General features: G+C 57.6%; 1 protein-coding gene across 6 annotated transcripts in view; it reads right to left on the bottom strand.

Moving 5' to 3' along the window:
• The window catches only part of LOC144946158 (receptor-type tyrosine-protein phosphatase gamma-like), a 77,498-nt gene that overhangs the window by 42,392 nt on the left and 15,754 nt on the right, over positions 1-19,352 (bottom strand). Inside the window, exon 1 of one of the 6 annotated variants that reach the window (XM_078874937.1) lies at positions 2,506-2,553. The exons of 4 other annotated variants lie outside the window; for them this stretch is intronic. The gene's annotated coding sequence lies outside the window, so the exon portion shown is untranslated. Of the gene's footprint in view, positions 1-60; positions 77-2,505; positions 2,554-19,352 lie in introns of those variants that run through there. One more of the 6 variants, XM_078874938.1, reaches the window with a different exon arrangement.

The following is a 19,352-nucleotide window of genomic DNA, read 5'->3' as shown; positions in this document are numbered from 1 at the left end:
GCGGCGACACGCCCTCCCGCGTTCGAGAACGGCTCGCAGAAGCGGACATGGCAGAGCTACCTCCGAGATCCCCGGGAGCGACCGTCCCTCCAGTGTGGACAAAAAGACGATTCCGAGAACGCGAGTTTGGCCTCGTGCGGTGGGAGGAGGAAACCGGAGAACCCGGAGAAGACCCAGCGTCCCGCTGCTGTAGCACGAGGGGGAGACACTCAGCACCACCACCTCCTGGCCCACACCTCGCAGAGAGAGGTGAGCAGACCTACAGCACCTGGAAAGCTCTGACGAGTCAAGCGTGCAAGCACTGACCAGGCCCAATTCCGCTTAGCTTCCGCGATCTGACGCCATTGGGGAGGGGGCGCAAGCCACGTGGAGCGATGACGGCCGATATCTGCCCCGTGATCGCGACCCGCTCCTCCTCCCACAGGAAGCCAAACGCTAATTTTCCACATCGTCCAAACATCCCAAAGCAGGGCCCGGCCATGACAGTCTTGAGACTTTCCCGGCAGAGCGATTGGCATCGTCACCATCACTGCCATCACTGCCATCAGCGATGGTCTAACCGCCGCTCGGCAGCCTCCTTGCGTCGCTCGTTACGGCGACCGTGTCGCCAGCGAGTGTGACATCAAGTTTCAGGTTGGTTTTGTTCCACCCGGTGAGACCTCAAGAGACCAAGACATGAGTCTCATTTGCAAGAAGAGTGACCTGGGGCATCAGGCTGCTGCCGGTAGGGGGCGATGATTGATGCTGCTGATGCTGCTGATGCTGCTGCTGCACGTTTGGAATCCCAATTGAGTCTTTTGGCGTGTTTTTTTAATTTCAAACTTTTGTAAAATCCGGGGGATAATCTTCAACATCCGCTGCGAATGAGGCGAACGGCGCGTAGCCAAATTGCACGGCGACAACCAGGGCGGCTCCTCGGTTCGAACAGCAACCCCCGGAAACGGGGGGCAACGCGGGGGGGGACGAAAGCGCTACGGCTCCGCCACGGTTATGACTCGCCGTGCGTTCGTGTTCATTCTCTTAATTCCCCCGACTCCAATCGTCAGAACGTAACTTGTGATGTCGTCGAGACAGGCTTCAGCAAGCCCCCAGCCCCGTGCCTGACATTTACAAAGAATGCTGGAGCTGCTCTATTAATTGAATTGCCAAGGGAGGTGCTAATTGATGCACACCCTCCCCCCAGTGCCCATTAGCCCTCAATGGGCGAGGTGAGTGTCGGGCTGTCAGTGTTACAAGCGTGCAACTCTTCTCACCCGATTATCCGTGACCCCTATGATCCACAACCACTATTATCCGCGGGAGCTGTCGGGAAAGCAAAAACTCCTATTATCCTTACCCCCCTATTCATCCTAATATCTGCATTGGGGAATGGCTTCCCATGATCCGCTACATTTTTTAGGGATAAGAGGACTTCATCGCCAAATTCACCCCCTATTATCCACGACCTCTCACAGGGGCGGGGTGAGGACCGGTGAGGTCGGGCGAGGTCGGGCGAGGAGGCCACATAGGCGAGAGCTGCCCACCTGAGCGGCAGAGAGAGACGGAGGGAACGAGGACGGGAGAAACGCGCGGCGTCCCAGGGCAGGGGATTGGCCCAGTTCCGGCCGACTGCGTGGCGGGGAGATTAAACTGGCGCACAAACGATTCACGGCAAAAAAATGGGAACACGGGCAGAATTATCCGTGGGAGTTGAGATATTTCTGAAAACTGCCATTTCCGCTCCTCTCCCGTGCTGCCCCCCCCCCGCCCTAGACCCCAGAATCCCGAGGGCTTTGTTCCGCCCGCAGCCCGCGTTTAGCGAAAGCTCGAGCGGCCAATGGCCAACAAAAGAAAATGCAGCACACAGCTGCTGCTGCTGCTGCTGGAATGGAGACGCGGGGGCTCAAGGCTCCCGCACCGCGGCCGCGTTCCCACACGCCGTGCCAAGCGCTGCCGCCGCTGCTACCGCCGCCGGCACCACCGCCATGGGCGCACCGCAAACACAATCGCCAACGCCGCCGCCTTCGTCGTCACTCGTACCACCATGACCACCACCACTGCCGCAACAACCACACCGCAAATGCAACTGGAACAAAGCCTGCCACCATCACCGCCAACGTCTTCACTGACACCACCATCACCGTCGCCACCATCACTACCGACCGCCACCACCACCACAACCGTCACCTTCACTTCTACGACCACCACCACTGCTACCGCCTACACCGCCACCCAATTCCCTGGGGGCAGCCATCCATCAGAAGCCAGCCCGACCGCTCTAAGCCGGCAGTCACCACCACCCCACCCCCACCCCCCGCCGAACCGGCATTGTCCACCTTTTTCACGGCTCGCTAGCCGGGAGATTCACCGCCTGCGGTGAGCAGTGGGGAGACGAACGGGTCATTAAACCATGACAGCGCCGGCGGAGGAGGCAGCGGCGGCGCACAGAGGGAAGGCTCGGCGCACTCAAGAGGCGCACTGCATGAGGCACACGCATCGGCAAACACGCGGCGCGTACACACACACCGTGAAATATACACCACAGACAACGATCCGCCCCGCCATCGCCTCGACAGGCTGTGGGGGGGGCAAGTGCTGTTAGCGTGTAGCACCTATGAAGGCCGGCACGGCACGCGAGGGGGTGGGGTGGCCGGGACCACCACGTCCGGCCGCCTCGGTCTCCCCAGTGCTGTTTACGCACTGTGCATGGGTACACATTTAAGGCTCAGTTCACCCAGGGGAGGCCCAGGACTGGTTCAGATATTCGCCGCTGATGTTGGCCGTTAGCATGAATCAAACACAGTTCGCCGAGTTTATAGCACAGTTGTGTTAACCGCTGCGCCACCATCCCCGCACACGCGCGCACACACACCCATACACTGTCAGCACACAACGATAATATTCAGACCGCCAAATACACACCGGCAAACACTCGCCGCCAAATTCACACCGCCGAACGTGTGAGCGTGTGCACGCATGAGCGCGTGGTGTGTGTGCGTGTAAGGGTGTGCGTGCATTTGTGCGAGCGTGCGTGTGAGAGTGTGTAGGTGCTCGTTAACAGAACTTTCTCCAAAAGTCCGTTGAGGCTACATGGGGGATCTGGGTCTAGTGAGCGTCTGTGCCTGTGTATATTGCATATTCTCTTCCTCTTTAAGTAAAATAATAAATCACGGGAGAGGCCCCCCCACCTGCCGCCCCCTACAATCCCACTCAGCGGCTCGAGACGAGGCACCGGTGAGGCTGCCGATGGCTCCCCCCTCCATCGCTCTCCCTCCATCCTCTCTCCTGTCCCAGCACTCTCCAATATCCCCTCTCCCTCTCGCAGATCTCCACTCTCTCCATCCCCTCTCTTTGCACTCCCCACCCCTCCCCATTACTCCCTTTCTACCTCTCCCACCTCTCTCTCACCCCCCTCTGTGCTCGCTTTCCCCGCTCCTCTCCCCTCTCTCTGCTGCTCTCTCTCCACACTACTCTTCGCTCTCTCTGCGCTCTCCCCTCCTCTCACATATCCATCTCTCTACTCTCTCTCCCCTCTCGCTCTCCCCTCCCCCATCTCTCTCTGCTCTCTCTCCCTCCTCTGTCTCTACCATGCAGCAAGAGCTGGCGAGAGACAGGAAGCCCTGTGTCTATTAATACCATCCCAGAACCCCCCCCACCGCCACACCCCACAGCCTCCACCCCACTCAGGAGCCCCCGAACATAAACAAAGTTCCGTGGGAGTCACTGCCAAGGGGATGTGCATCGCTGCCTCCCACACGGGGGACCCCTCGAGCCCCCCCCCACCCTGCCCTCACTGCTCACAGGGTGAGCGTGAGGGTGAGTGTGGGGGCAAGTGTTTTTGTTTGCAAGGGGTGAGTGTAAGGGTGAGTGTCCGGGTGTAGTTGGTAACTGTATGGATGAGTGTCGGTGTGAGTGTCGGCGTGAGTGTCTGAGTGGCGGCGATGTTGTAAGGATGAGTGGGTGTAGGTGTCCAGGAGTTGGGGGAGAGTGTGGGGATCAATGTTGGTGGGTACAGGGGTTTGTATCCCCCCAACCACACTCGCATCACGGAACTCGCATCACGGGACCCGCACTCACACCACTAGCCAGGACGAGTACCGTACGGGACGGGTAGCAGGTTAACCAAAACAGCCGACTCAAAAATTGAAATCGGCTACTTGTTTTGTGGTCGATATTCTGCCTGTGGAAAGCTGGAAACCCCGACAAGCCACACCCAGCCGGGCACGACGCAGCTGATGAAGCCGGCGATGTCACCGCCATCACCACCACTCGTCCAGCGGCACACGTGCGGGCGCGGAACAGCCGAGAGACGTTCTCCAAACTCACCCCACCCCCCAACTGTCGTCACGCTATCCAATTCGTCGAGCGGAGGAAACGATGACTTGCGAGGTCGCATCACACTCAAGCTCCACAACGACCTCTTGACCCCGAGTCGTCCGGACAAGACGTGTGAGCACATGCGACGGGGGTCGCGAGGGGGTGGAGGAGGTAGGGGATCCCTGGGCGTAGCTACCCAGGAGGGTTCCTCCTCGCGGGGCTAAAACGACGACATGGGCACGCGGGGGGCCTGGTTGGTGGCGGGGGGCTTGGTTGGTGGCGGGGGGCTTGGTTGGTGGTGGGGGGCCTGGTTGGTGGTGGGGGGCCTGGTTGGTGGTGGGAGGCTTGGTTGGTGGTGGGGGGCCTGGTTAGTGGTGGGGGGCCTGGTTGGTGGTGGGGGGCCTGGTTGGTGGTGGGGGGCTTGGTTGGTGGTGGGGGGCCTGGTTGGTGCTGGGGGGCCTGGTTGGTGGTGGGGGGCTTGGTTGGTGGTGGGGGGCCTGGTTGGTGGTGGGGGGCTTGGTTGGTGGTGGGGGGCCTGGTTGGTGGTGGGGGGCCTGGTTGGTGGAGGGGGGCGAGCCGGCGGGCGGCGCCGTGATTGACGATCGCGCCGCATGCGATGTTTTGATTACAGGCAGCGAGGCCAGGAAGGGCAGCGCCTCGCACAGGAAGCGCGCGGGCAAATAAATAGCGAGGCGTTTAACAAAAACGAGCTGGGGGTTCCTTATCGCGGGCACGCCCCCCCCCTCACGTCCGCCTGTCCCGCCACCCCGGCGGCCAGGCGGTCACCACGATTAACCACGAGCGGACGTGCGCGCGTGCCGCAGGGCCGAAACACAACCGCAGCCGCCAGTGAACGTGAACGCAGACATACCGACACGTATGCAAGTCCAAAGACAAAACACATGAACGCCACACACGACGGTGACCCCCACCACGTGAACGCCACGCACGACGGTGACCCCCACCACATGAACACACGAACGACGGTGACCCCCACCACATGAACACACGCACGACGGTGACCCCCACCACATGAACACACACACGACGATGACCCCCACCACATGAACACACACACGACGGTGACCCCAACCACATGAACACACGCACGACGGTGACCCCCACCACATGAACACACACGACGGTGACCCCACCACATGAACACACACGACGGTGACCCCCACCACATGAACAGACACACGACGGTGACCCCCACCACATGAACACACACGACGGTGACCCCCACCACACACCACCCTAACTATCACCACCACAACCATACACAATTCTAACCATAGACACACACACCACCATAACCACAACCACATACTAGCCTAATTCTAACCCTAACCACACACAAACACACCACCTCTGACGAGACCCACACCACCCAAACTCTAACCCCACACCACCCTAACTAGACACACACACCACCCTAACTAGACACACACACACCACCCTAACTCGACACACACACACCACCCTAACTCGACACACACACACACCACCCTAACTCGACACACACACACACACCACCCTAACTAGACACACACACCACCCTAACTAGACACACACACACACACCACCCTAACTCGACACACACACACAAACACCACCCTAACCATAGCCACCCACTAGCCGAACTCTAACCCCTAGACAATGACACACACATGACCCAAACCAGATGCATATCAAGTGAACCCAGAGAGACACCACCCTCGCCCTAACCACACCCACACACAGACTGTGCATCTAATTACTGAGCTGGACCAGGCTCCGGTTTGGCCAAACTTGAACGCCCAGGCCCCACGGTCTACGGGCGACATCCTAAAGTGGTGCCCGCTAAGGGAAGTTGCTGGGTCACGCACAGCACCCCCCGACACCGCCCCTCCAGCAATGACAGCCGCAATTCGCAACGAAGTGGCGGCGATGTCACCACTGCACTTCTGCCAGGCCAGGTGTACTTTGAATACACGCGAAGTGTCGAAGGCTCACTGCTGACAGGAGGTCACGGGACAGACCCGGTTTCCATGGGTGTTGCCTGACATGACTGGCCGAGGCACCACCAGTGTCCTCTGTTGTGCCAACTTGCTGCATTTTAGCAGCCCGGCACTCTGCTCATTGTTGTGAGCGTTGCTCCTCTATCCTCCATTATTGGAGGACGACTCCCTCCAACTGCCCAGTCGGGTTCTCCATAAAGGCCGATCTCGACACCTCTGGTACCAGTCTTTGGCAAGTCATCATCCTCCCGTACTGCATCAATCCATCTCTTCTCCAGCTCGTGCCGTGTCCAAGCGGTGGCTAAGCATGCGGGCTACATGACCCAGTCAATACAGCCTCGCCTGCCAGAAGAGCTCACCGATGGGACTGTGTCCAAAGCTCTCAAGGACCTGTGAGCTCCTCACACACAAACCAGCCTGGTTAAAACCAGGATGGATCTTAGGCAGGCCAGCCTGAATGTTTAAAATTGGCGCATATATTCCTTTAAAGGGGTCCACGTGTTGCAGGCATAGCGAAGGGAGAGCATAACTGTGGCCGAGAAGACTCGGAGCTTCATATGGAGTGACAGGCAGCTGCCACAGTGTTGCGCTGACAATCCGATGGTTAGTGGGAAAATCAACTCCATCGTTGATCTTGGTGTTGTGGACATGGGCCCACTTTCGCTGTTCCGTCACTATGTAATTCAGAAGATGTTCTTGCTTGGACTTGGCATGCATCCATGATGTTGGGACAGCGTGTTGGTGATTACAAGCTCATTTGGCTGCACATAAGTCTGCAAGCCTCCTCCTGCGGATGTTATTGATCTGATCTGGCCCGTGCCTTCCAATCACTCCAACACAGGTGGCTGCGTCATGACCCACTTGGGCATTGAAGTCACCCAACAGGATGACTCTATCCAGAGGGGCCACGGCTGGTTAGTATCAGCCGTCCCCCCAATGGCAACGCCGCTCACAGCGCACCACAGCGTTAGTGACTGGCAACCATCGAGGAGGTGGAATTACAGAATCTGAATATTTAGTTACATTGGAGGAATCCGATGAGCTATAAAGCTCTTTTTCATGCATGTTCTGTAGGGGCACGGGGTAAGAATGTTACAACAATACAAAAATACAATATGAGGTAAACAATTCACTTAAAAAAAATATACAAATAAAACTATTTTTTTTTTTATCTTACCAGGTAAAGCCCACTGAGGTATGAAGTTATTTTTCATAAGCGACCAGGCCACAAATTACGTCTCAACCCAGTGGCTTATCACACACACAGCCCCCCCCCCCGCACGCACACAGTCACTCACTCACAGTTGTCCAAATTCACTTCTCATTTTAATTTCTCGCTAATTTTTTTCCCCAAAGCGCTTTTACGGCGCACGCTCGGCCATGAGGGAAATTAAACGGCGTCGCGGACAAAAAGGGATCAGCCCGCTCGGCATTATCTTAAAATTGTAAGATATCATCTGGGGCAAACACAGTCCCCTCCTTTGTACAATTACGGCAGATTATTAACCCCACCGGGGAGCCAGAGAGGGGGAGGGCTGCGTGGAGACCCCCCCCCCGCAGGCGGCGCCTCGCATTGTCACGTCTCAGGGTCACGATTCAATTAAAAACTCCCCTTTCTTCTCTTGTAATTCCACATCCGTTTATTCCTCCACCGGCGTGGACGACCCAGCTGAGTCCTCCACCCACGTGGGGGACTCGGTCGCTTCCACAGAGTCCTCCACCGAATCCTCCACGTGGGTGGAGGGCTGTTATCAGCCACAACAATGCACTCACTCACCCTCTCACACACTCACCCGCCCTTTCACTCGCTCACCCTCTCATACACTCACTCATTCACTCACTCACTCACCACACTGCAGGTCACACCGCTTCTCTTTTTGCTTCTTCCCTCCACTTAAAAATTCCCTCCTCCCATCATCATCATTATCGTTTCTTTTTACCAAGTTCTTACAATAAATAATCTTGCCCAATTCGTTGCACCTCGACTACAAAGCACAGACCCTGGGGAGCCCAACTGTGGACTCCCCAAGCTCACGGTGAGGACAGCAAGAAAAACAATTGGCATGGCGGGGAGATCTTGTCAGAGACGCAAGGACGTTATCGCTAGCCAGCTACTGCTACACGCTCACGGCAGCAGGAGACGGCGCATCTGCCGGGTCATCAGGACGCCGCCGCCACTGTTCCTGCCGTCACTGCTGCCACCATCACCGCCACCACAGCCGCCACCGCCACCAACGCCACCACCACAATCACCCGCCGCCGATACCACCATCACCATCGCTGCCGCCACCAGAGCCATCACCCCCCACCACCGTCACGACCGCCATCATCACAACTGTCACAGCCACCGCTGCTGGGACTCGCATCAAAGCCGGCAAAATCGGTCACCGTTTACAGCTCCGACAAAACTATCGTACATGCTTTCTTCCGATAAAGGCTCAGGACGCATTATTATATTTTTTTTTCTTCAAGACTTCCTCCCCTCCGCTTTCTCTCTCTCGGCAGCTGCTGCTGAGCTCCACGCTCCACCGCCCAGGAATATCAAACCATTCATTGTGTGAGCTCTCTTGCCTCGCGCATGAGCGAAAAGTGCAAGCTTTAAGAATAACGAGTTTTGACAAATATCTCGAGATGTGTCGACGGCTGGCATCAATACGGCGGCGGTGACGGATGCTCGTATCGGCACAGCGAGGACGAAACTTCTTTCCTGCGACGTTTTAACCCGCGCGGAGGCTCCCGAGTGGCCGAACTACGCAATCTGTCCGAGGCATTTTCCAGTTGTTCCACGGAGTTTCATCGGGGAACCGACCGGCACATGCAGCACAACCGTGAAAGCCCTGCGCAGTCAAGCGTACACACAAAAACACAGTCGGCAGTGCGCCGAGACTCACAGCTCTTAACGCGAACAACCACAAACCAAACCCGCGCTAACCTGGACAGACACCTGACCCCTCGACCTGGACTCAATCGTCATCATCCAGTCCAAATTTGCCAAATGTGAGGATCACACAATTGGAATAATAAATTATATAGAACGATTAGCCCCCCCCCCCCCCACAACTTGCACAGGGTCGTTCTGGCGAACAGAGTCACGGGACTCGATGAGTCTTTCCTGGGTGCACGAGTGGAGCAACGGGAATGACAATGATAATTGTCCGGTGCTGGCTTGCCACCGTCCGTCACGCTCCTGCGATGCCCCAAGCCCACGTTGCTGGGTCACGTGGGCGCCGCGTGACGTTCTCAAGGCCACGGGCTTTTTGTTCTGCTCCGGTTTATTGACTTGGAGCTCGTGGCGGCCTGGCAGCAAGAGGCTATTGTGCGCAGCGGCTCTCTTTCCCTAATTCCTTTCCCGCCGGTTGTTGTAATGACCACGCATCGTCAGCAAATCGGTGGAGCGTCTCCCCATGTGTAAATGCTATCGATACGCTCCATAGATTTTTGTTCATTGTCTGGACCCACGGCTACCTGCCCAGCGGAGCTGGCCCCAGATATGGATGCAAAGCCCACGGCCAAGAGCTCCAGGCACACCACATCCAGTGGACCTCTTGCTGGTCACATGCCACTTATTCGGTGGGGAGATGTTAACTACCTCGCCTGGTCTACAGGAGGTCGTGGGTTTGATCCCAATTCTGACGCCTGCTGCTGTATATTTGGAGTTTGCGTGTCTCTCTCCCCGTGGCCGCAGGGATTTTTCTCCGGGACCTCCGGTTTTTCCCTCCACATTTAGAATCAACATGCATTTAGAGTATTTGGCTGCTATAAATTTCCACATGATGAGCCACTTCGTTGAGCTGTCATTTGTGGCCAGGTTGCTTCTGAAAAAGAGCTCGGTGGGGCTTCCCTGGGGAAATAAAAATAAGTTTCTAGTTGAGTTTTAGTTTATTCCTAACTCCCAAGATCCCGAAAAATAGATCTGCTCCCAGTACACCACATCCACCATGGCTGTGGCTACTAGTCACGTGCCACAAACTCGAGGCTACCAGCGACCCACACCATATTTCCGATCCCGTCAAACTATGTACGGGTCTCTAAGAGAGTCTCTGAGCATGGTTAAAGTAGACAGAGAGGCGGTCGGTGCAAGGCAGAGGAAAGTCCCAAGCCTGGACTCCACCCACGGTCGGCTATGTTCGGTGCGGAAGAAGTTCAACGTACATACGTACGCACACGCACCTCTACCCACTCACACGCACACCCTACACAGCTTACACACCGCTACCCCCTACGGGTGACACTAATTCGGCTCCCTGTCGAACCACGACATTGACCCTCACCGAACGCCAACAACCTCGAACCGCGACTCCGGCTCGATGACCTTGCCCTCACCCGACCGCTCGACCTAGCGCGAGCACCCAGGGACGTGGCATAATTAACGAGCGGCGGGCGGGGAGATGTATTTCGGCGGCGGAGGCGGCGTGGCGCAGAGAGGGACGGGAGCGATAAATCAGTGCAGATGCCAGCCAGCAGCGCCTCCCGCTCGGCTCATTAATATTTACCCCGTATGAATATTAAAGGGTTTCAGGTTAAACAGTGACATGATGAGGGCCGGCACGGTGAGGTTCCCTTCGCTTTAATGAGGATGAAGAAAAGGGGGAGGGAGGGGGGAGGAGCTTCGTGGGTGGGGGCCGCAATGGTGGCGGCGCTGTCACCCCCCCGTCACCCCAGCACCATCATTGTCATCAGCCATGGTCTATCCGCTGCTAGATAAACGTATCCCCAAGACTCAGGCTTATCTCAGCTGGGGCGGCCGCATAGAGATAAGAAGCTCTGTTACAAGGAAGACCACAGCCCTGTACCGTCGTTGGCAGTTAATGTGCCTTGCAGTTAGAGTTACATAGAGATACACGTATTTACATAGAGATCCACGTATTTACATAGAGATCCATGAAGATACATAGAGATCCACGTATTTACGTGGAGATCCATGAAGTTACATAGAGATACACAAAGAGTGACAGAGATCCATGAAGTTACATAGAGATACACAAAGACGTTCTTAGTGTGAATGTTTATCGATGTGGACTGTTCGCGTGACGATAGCTCTGGGAGGGGGACACTCCGCGAGGGGGAGGCTCCGCAAGGAGGACGCTCCACGAGAGGGACGCTCCGCTAGGGGGAGGCTCCGCAAGGAGGACGCTCCACGAGAGGGACGCTCCACGTGGAGGACGCTCCGCAAGGAGGATGCTCCCCAACGTGGACGCTCCACGAGAGGGACACTCCACGAGGGGGACGCTCCACTAGGGGGACGCTCCACGAGAGGGACGCTCCACGAGGAGGACGCTCCGCAAGGATGCTCCCTGAGGGGGACGCTCCACGAGAGGGACGCTCCACGAGAGGGACGCTCCACAAGGGGGACGCTCCACGAGGGGGACGCTCCACGAGGGGGACGCTCCACGAGGGGGACGCTCCGCGAGGGGGACGCTCCACGACGGGGAGGCTCCGCGAGGGAGACACTCCGCGAGGAGGCTCTGTGGCTAAGCTCACATTGCCGTGCAAAACCCTCAGGTGCTGAGGATTATTACGAATACCACCTCTCACGTAACTATCAATAATACCTCCTCTCAACACATTGCAATACCCCTCATATTGTTACAGATACCTCCTCTCAAAACAATACAATACCCCTCACACTGCTATAGACACATGCTCTCAACCCATTACACTGCCTCTCTCACAGCGTTACAAATACCTCCTCTCAAAACGTTCCAATGTCCCTCTCATTGTTACAAATACCTCCTCTCAAAACATTACAATGCCCCTCGCATTATTACAAATAATGGCTCTCATGGGCGAGCTGTGAATTATTGATTGTGCCGTCACACGGGGCGCACGGGGGAGAGCGTGCGGGGCGGACGGGTGGTGAGCGTGAGAGAGGCCGAGAGATCGGGGGCGAGTGCGTGACATCATTTTTTCAAATATTTATTTTCCACGTTTCCCCAGTTTTATCCCGATTGCGGATTGCGATGTCAGCGTCTCATCTCGGGACGAAGAATCTATTCGGATCTCTCGCAGCGAGCGGTTTAACCCACCTTGCCAAAAAACGGCCCACAGAAGTGGAAATCACAGAGCTACCTCTGAGATCCCCGGGCGGTGGCGGCGATGCTGCACATGGCTGGCTCTGGTCCAGCGCTGTCGTGGAGACAGCGGCGAGGGTTGGTGGATGGCCCCACTATTACTGTGAAGCTCCCTTCCCGTAGGCGTCCGGGTGCCCTTACCCTGGCTCGCCAAAAATCAGTACAGCAAAGTGAGGACTAATATCGATCTGTTCCACACTCCCTTACTGTGGGCGCCGATGAGGATGCGTATCCTGGATCGCTAGGAGAAGGCGGGCGGTACGGAAAAGTACGGAATACCATCTATCCGTTCTGTACGGGATCGAGTGTCCGGGTGCTCTAGTTTCCTCCACACGTGTATAATGAACACTCAACAATTTGCTGAAAACATCTTAATGTATCGAGGACTGCAGAGCTTGGGCAACTGTTGGTAGCGCTGGCTCACCGCCCTACTGCTGCCTTCCGGTTCGTGATTGTGAGACGCATTCTGCACGAACGCCGCCACCGCTGTACGCAACTAAACACGACGATTATTATCGCGAATATTGTCCCTTCAAGTGACCTTCAATCCACACAGCATGGGAGCAGCACTTTCCCGCCCGCTCTGCATACAAAAGTAATGTTTGCGTGGCTTGACAGACCAACTGATGTTTTTAATTCTCCGAGATGGATTCTAGCCACACCTAAGGGCGGACACCCGTACAGAGAGGGCGGTAAAGTAGGGCCCAACGGCAGCTGCCGCTGGCGCCGCACGGGGAGGGGAGGGGGGCCGCTACTTCTGCCCCGAGGCCTCAATCACGCACGCAGACGGCGAGCGCCATCTTTATTCATCTCCGCGCCTTAACGAGCCGACCCGCCATGCGCGCATCATCGTCGCTAATTGGGAGCGAGGCTCGGCGTCGTGGCTGCGAGCCGTGGTTTTACGAGCGCCGATGTCTTAATTAAGCTCCACGCGCCGTAATTAATTTCTCCAGCCATTATCGCCAAGTTGGTTGGGGCGGGAGATGTGGGGAAGGGGTGCGCGGGGCAGAAAAAGCCGCCGGAAAAGGCTTAGGGCGAATGCAAAGTCAAGGCACGCTCGATTCCTCACACACACACACACCCTCCCCATCCCTCACACACACACCCTTCATCCCTCACACACACACTCTCCATTACACACACACACTCCATCACACACACACACACACTCCATCACACACACCCTCCCTCACACACACACACACACTCTCCATCACACACATGCCCTCAGACTCAGCCCCCCCCAGACCCGGTCTGTATTTTCATGAATTTGCCATTTTAGTACCTCCCAGGGCCACGCGACAAAGCTCCGCTTGTAGCCTGTTAGCAAGCACCTTTGCCTCCCCATTAACCAATGTTGACACCCCTAAAGAGGAACTTTTTCAAGGCTGAGTCAACCTATGCCTGTCCCATGCCCGGTTCAAATAATCAGCACCAATTTCAGCCATTGGTGGGGCGGGGATCAAAATGAAGTTGCCAGGATCGTAGTGCAGAGGAATAACCACTGCGCCAACGCTCCCCGCAGCCAACACACAGACACACACGTGCGCCTGCGGCATCACCTTATCAGCAATCGGCAAAGGTGCGGAGGTGGTGGGAGTAGGAGAGGAGGGAGGAGTAGGAGGGAGCAAGATGGTGGGGGCAGACAGACCCTGGAGCGCAGGAAGAGGGAGGAAGGTGGGGAGCACAAATAAGATAAGAGTCAGATAGAGTAATACTGAACGGAGAGTTGAGGCGAGAGAGCGAGGAGAGAGTGAAAAGGGGAGGGAGAGGGGGGGCAGAGGCGAAAGTGGAGGGAACAGACAGATAGGTGCAAGTGATGAGTGAGGGGGAGAGGGGGAGGTGGTGAGAAGCAGGGAGGGCGGTGTGCTCGGAGGTGGAGAGTGCGGGAGACGAGTGAGGGGTGGTGAGGAGGGACGTGGGTCCTGCCGGAGTGCTCCTCAACCCCCCTTGCACCTCCAGCCACCAGGTGTCCCTTGAGAGATAGCACATGGAGGAGGCTAGGGTTCGTGGATTACGCAGAGATTTGTGACACTCCCAACGCCACTGGGGGCCAGGGTTCTTCGGTTTCCACTCACGCCAAGCCAGGCAGGCTCTCCCGAAAAACGAACTGGCAAAACATCGCCCATGCAGGACCCTCCTGAAAACGTGTCTTGAAGACTCATCATTGAGGCTTCTGGTCTGGATGCGTTAACGACGGTATTACCGCGCTAACGTACAACATCGCACGTCCGACCCGCTGGGGGACTGCGGGCACAGGCGGTGATGTCAAGGGTGGGGTATGGGAACAACGTAGAGAGAGAATCATTGTTGCACCATCGCACACAGGTAGGTAACACTGGACCAAAATCACAGAGAGGAGGAAAAAAAAACTGCTTCGCCTGTGCTCTGCAAGTCAGCGGATGTGCACGAGATTAAACATGCACGTTAATTAGTGTGCGTGGAGAGGTCACACTTGTGAACGTCTACAGGAAATGACAATGGCGCACAAAACACCGCATGGCAGAGCCGTGAGCAGGGCGTCGACCGGTCGCGGCGGCCACGCGACGACGGTGGGACGTGACGACGGTGGGACGCGACGACGGTGGGACGCGACGACATTGCACACCGGGCTGGATGAGGGCTATGGGGAGGCTAATAGGGGGGAAGGGCCTAAGTAAGAATCGGAATTTTTATTCACTAATTCCGGAATCAGTCACGTAATCTGGAATCGGTCACCGGTTCTAGAAGTCAGGATCCGGTAACCGATTACAATAATGAACGCAACCCGTTCAACACATTTAGCCCCACTGTTTCAGCTCCCGCGCCGAGAGACGGACTCGAACCGGCACCCTCCGCAGTGCAAGCCCCGAGCAACGGTAACCAACGCACCCGACAATTGCCATTCGTGCAGCAAACTGGTAACCGCATTTACCGTTTTGTTTTCGTGCAGTTACCGGTTATACAGACGTATGATAGAGTAACGGCGTGGGTGGGAGCTACGCCTGCACCCAGTGACCCCCACCACTCCCCTCACCCCCCCCCTTCCACCCCCTCCCCCGCAGTTTAATCCGTTGCCGCCGGGAGCGACAAGACGGACCTCGGCACGGCGAGCGGCGCACCGCCATTCATCACGTCGCCGCCACCACGTGCCACGCGGCACAAAAAGAAAAGATCCTCCGAGTAGCCCACGCATGCCGGTGGGGCAATTGCTCTGGGCGAGTACCGATGACAGCCGGCACGGCGCGGGAGCGGGTGGTGCGCAGCGCACCAGGTGCTCATTTATATCTGAGCCGACCTAGGCGAGGCCCAGGATCGGTTCAGACATTCGTCACTGGTGTCGGGAATCGAACTCGGGGCGCCAGGTTCTTAGCGCAGCGCGTTAACAGCTCCGTGTGTGACACGCACACACGGCACACACAGGGGCAGTGATGGGACAACTGCCGTTCACCACTAAGTTGCGGTGACATCACCACGGCGCTTGTGCCAGGCTCGGTGCAATTTGACACCACGTGCAGTGTCGAAGGCTCACTGCTGTCAGGTGACGGGACAGATCCAGGTTCCATAGTTTGACTGCCTGAGATGACTGACAGATGCACCAACTGTGCTCCCTACTGTGACAATTTTCTTCGTTTTACCTGTCCTGTGCTAAGACAAAGATCCCCCATATAGCCCTAACAGACTGTTGGGGCAAGTGTTGCTCGTGAGCACCTATGAAGGCCGGAACGGCACATGAAGGGCGTTGGTGGACAGCACTACCCCGGCCGCCTTTGTATCCCCAGTGGCGATGGTTACACATCGCACTCGGTACTCAATTGAGGCTGAGTCGACCTAGGGGAGGCCCAGGACCGGTTCAGATAATCGTCACTGGTGTTGGCTGTGAGTGGGAATGGAACTCGGGTCGCTGGATTCGTAGCGCAGCGTAGCGCTAACCGCTTCAGACCCACTCGCCACACACACCGCCCGCTCCCTCGCCTACACCACCCTCACCGCTCTCACTGCCGCCACCACCACCCTCACCACCGTAGCACGAGGTGGTGGCTCCGGCTCCGCGGATCAGCTTGATAACGATCGGCAAACACAGACCCTAATTGGTGTCGTGTCAGCGCTTCTTCACGGTCTGCAAAGAGGCGGCACGGAAGGTGGGGGGGGCAGTGGGGGGGGCAGTGGGGGGGGGGTGGTGGCGGCGGTGGCGGCAGCAGCTTCTGCTCGAGAGACCTGGGATGCAGTCGCACCTCACGAGATTTGTCCAGGGTCCGCGTGTGGGCCCCACACCACAACATGTCCACCGAGGCCCCCCAGTCACTCGCCAGACCCTGCTATGGGCCCCCCACACCCACCATGTTCACTGTGGGCCCCCACATACCCAGCTAGTGATCGGCCGGCTAGTTGGTGATCTTTACGGTGAGGGCACGGGCGATCGGCCTGCTAGTGGTGAGCATTACGGTGAGGGCACTGACGATCGGCTGGCTAGCTGGCGAGCGGTACGGTGGGGACACTTGCGATCGGCCGGCTGACACTCTCCACCCCTAATCTGCTCGCCCATCGCCACACGCAACGTTTTCACTTTCCGTGCTGTGTCCCCCGCCCTGCTCGCGCCTCTCCGCACGCACGACAACAATTGCCGTTTGCCACTAAATGGCGGTGACATCGCCAGGCTAGGTGCACCTTGAGGCCACGTGAAGTGCCAAAGGTTCGCCGACACACGCACGCATACACGTGTAATGCGGGCGTAAACGGCTTCGCGGATATGACGTCATGGGGGGAGGAGTTAGGTCACGTGAGAGAGAGGGGTGAGGTCTTAAGGGAGAGATACCGGAAGAGACGGGAGAGTGTGGGAGACAGAGTTAGAGTGAGGCCACGCAGGGCGGAGGTCGAGGAGTGGCGAGATCGCCACATACACGGAGGGTAAGACTTGGCACCGTCGGCCAGCGGTGACCAAGCACGGAGGAACGACGAGCAGCGGTGGAGCTGCAGTGAGGGCAGCGATGGAGCTGCAGTGAGGGCAGCCGGAGGACTGCACAGGGGGTCTGCAGCTGAGCTGCAAAGGTGTGGAGGCTACGGGAGCGAGGGCAGCTACGGAGCTGCCAAGGGGAGAGCTCTGAGCGAGGGCCGTGCGGGAAAAGTGTAAGAACCCGAATAAAGGACGACGGAGACAGAACCAGGATCGAGTCCCTTATTACACTGGTGTCAGAAGTGAAACGGCATGTCAAAACAGCTCAGAAGAAAGAATATTCCTGCGCCATCGTCTGCTACAACATCCGACGACGACGACCTTCCTCGGGCGATCGACCTACCTGCGATGGAGGAGGAGATCCGTGCGGGAACAAGTGCGGGTCCGGGAGTCCAAGAGGTCGCCGCGTCGGTGGACCCGTCTGCACCTGTGGACGCGGATTGGCGATGGAGGCAGATGGCGGCGCAGCTGGAGACGCTGAAAATCGTGCTCGCGCAATTGTGCGAGCTCGTCACGCCAAGGACGGCGTTGGGGGCAGCCGATGGAGGTCCGCAGGTCGCTGCCTTGCCTCCGCTGTCGGCGCCATTGACCACGCGGCAAGAAGACGCCATCTTGGGCGTGGCAGGAGAAGAACGGCGGGAAGCCGCCATCTTGCGCTCTCCGTGGCGAGAGGCCGCCATCTTGAACACGCGGCGATGCGACGCCATTTTGAATATGCCGCCTGGTGAGTCATCGGAGGAGGACGGTGCAACAAGGAGTCGCAGTCGTCATCTCACGACCGTCAAAGAATTCTCTATCGGGGGCGATTGGAGTGCTTTCGCCTGCAGATTTCTGGCGGCGGTACGCTCAGCGAGGTGGACGGACGCTGAGGCGTTGGAGGTTTTACCGACTCTTCTCGATGACGAGTCGGTGAGATTCTTCCGCTCCATCAAGGCGGAGAAGAAGAAAACATTGAGAGGTGTTTTCGACGAGATGGCAGATGCATACGAGCCACCGGATGATGCTCATCGCCGGTTTGTTCAACGTCAGCGAGCACCCGAGGAGTCGCCGGTGGCATACAGGGGTGCGGTAATGGAGTTGGCCATGGCTGCATACCCGGAGACGGAGCCTGACCTGCTCGAACCTCTCATCTTGGGTAAGATGCTCGAGCTGTCCCGGGATTTGGGGATTCCTATGCCGGTGTGTGGCCACGAAAAGCTGACATCCCGGGCGGCCGCTAAATGTCTTGATGCCCAGTTCAACCTGCGCCGTTGGAAGCAAGTCACGGCGTGGACGGGGGGGCCCATCGTCGAGGGAGGTGCCGCGGGTTGGGATCCCAAGAAGGCGGTGTACGTTCCTGACGGGGGGGGCCCGCAGGAGCTGACAGCCGCCTCTGCGCAGTGGTCGGCCCGCAGAACGCCGGGGCCGCGATCTGCGCCACCGCCACGGGAGCGTCGGGACGGGGTGCCTGCGGCGCGGCGTAACAACATCGACTGCTTCCGCTGCGGCCGTAAAGGCCATTACGCCAGGGACTGCTGGGCCCGCGTCCCGGGTCCGCCCCAGCAGGAGGCCTCGTCAGCGGACGTGCCACGGAAGGATCCTCCAGGACAGGCAAGTCGGTGCGCACCAGACACCCGGCAAGGCTTGACACCTCACTCATCACCGTTGTCGTGCGATCCGGGTGTTGTTAATAACGGGGGGAAGCCATCGACTGGGCCACGTCGCTCGGTAACGCAGTGGCGTAAATTGGCACGGCGGGTCGTCGCGGCCGCTACTGGTTCGTCCACCGTACCTGGTTCTATAAAAGGGGTGGACGTACGTGTGTTAGTGGATTCCGGGGCGTCCGCGACCATTATATCGGATGTCATTTTCCATCTGTTGAACATCCCACCTGAGGCCGTGCGTCCGGTTTACGATTCTTGCGTCGCTGCCAACGGGGGTAGCATGGGCATTGTGGGCCAGGTGGACGCTACAATATCTATCGGGGGAGTGTCGGCCTCGGGAATTGTGTTAATTTCGAGGTCCCTCGCAGTTCCTTGCTTGTTGGGAACTGACTTCCTGGCCAAGATGCCC

This window comes from Lampetra fluviatilis, chromosome 40, assembly GCF_964198595.1.
Source record: "Lampetra fluviatilis chromosome 40, kcLamFluv1.1, whole genome shotgun sequence".
Taxonomy (NCBI): Eukaryota; Metazoa; Chordata; class Hyperoartia; order Petromyzontiformes; family Petromyzontidae; genus Lampetra; species Lampetra fluviatilis.
This window is presented reverse-complemented; position numbering and strand designations above follow the sequence as displayed.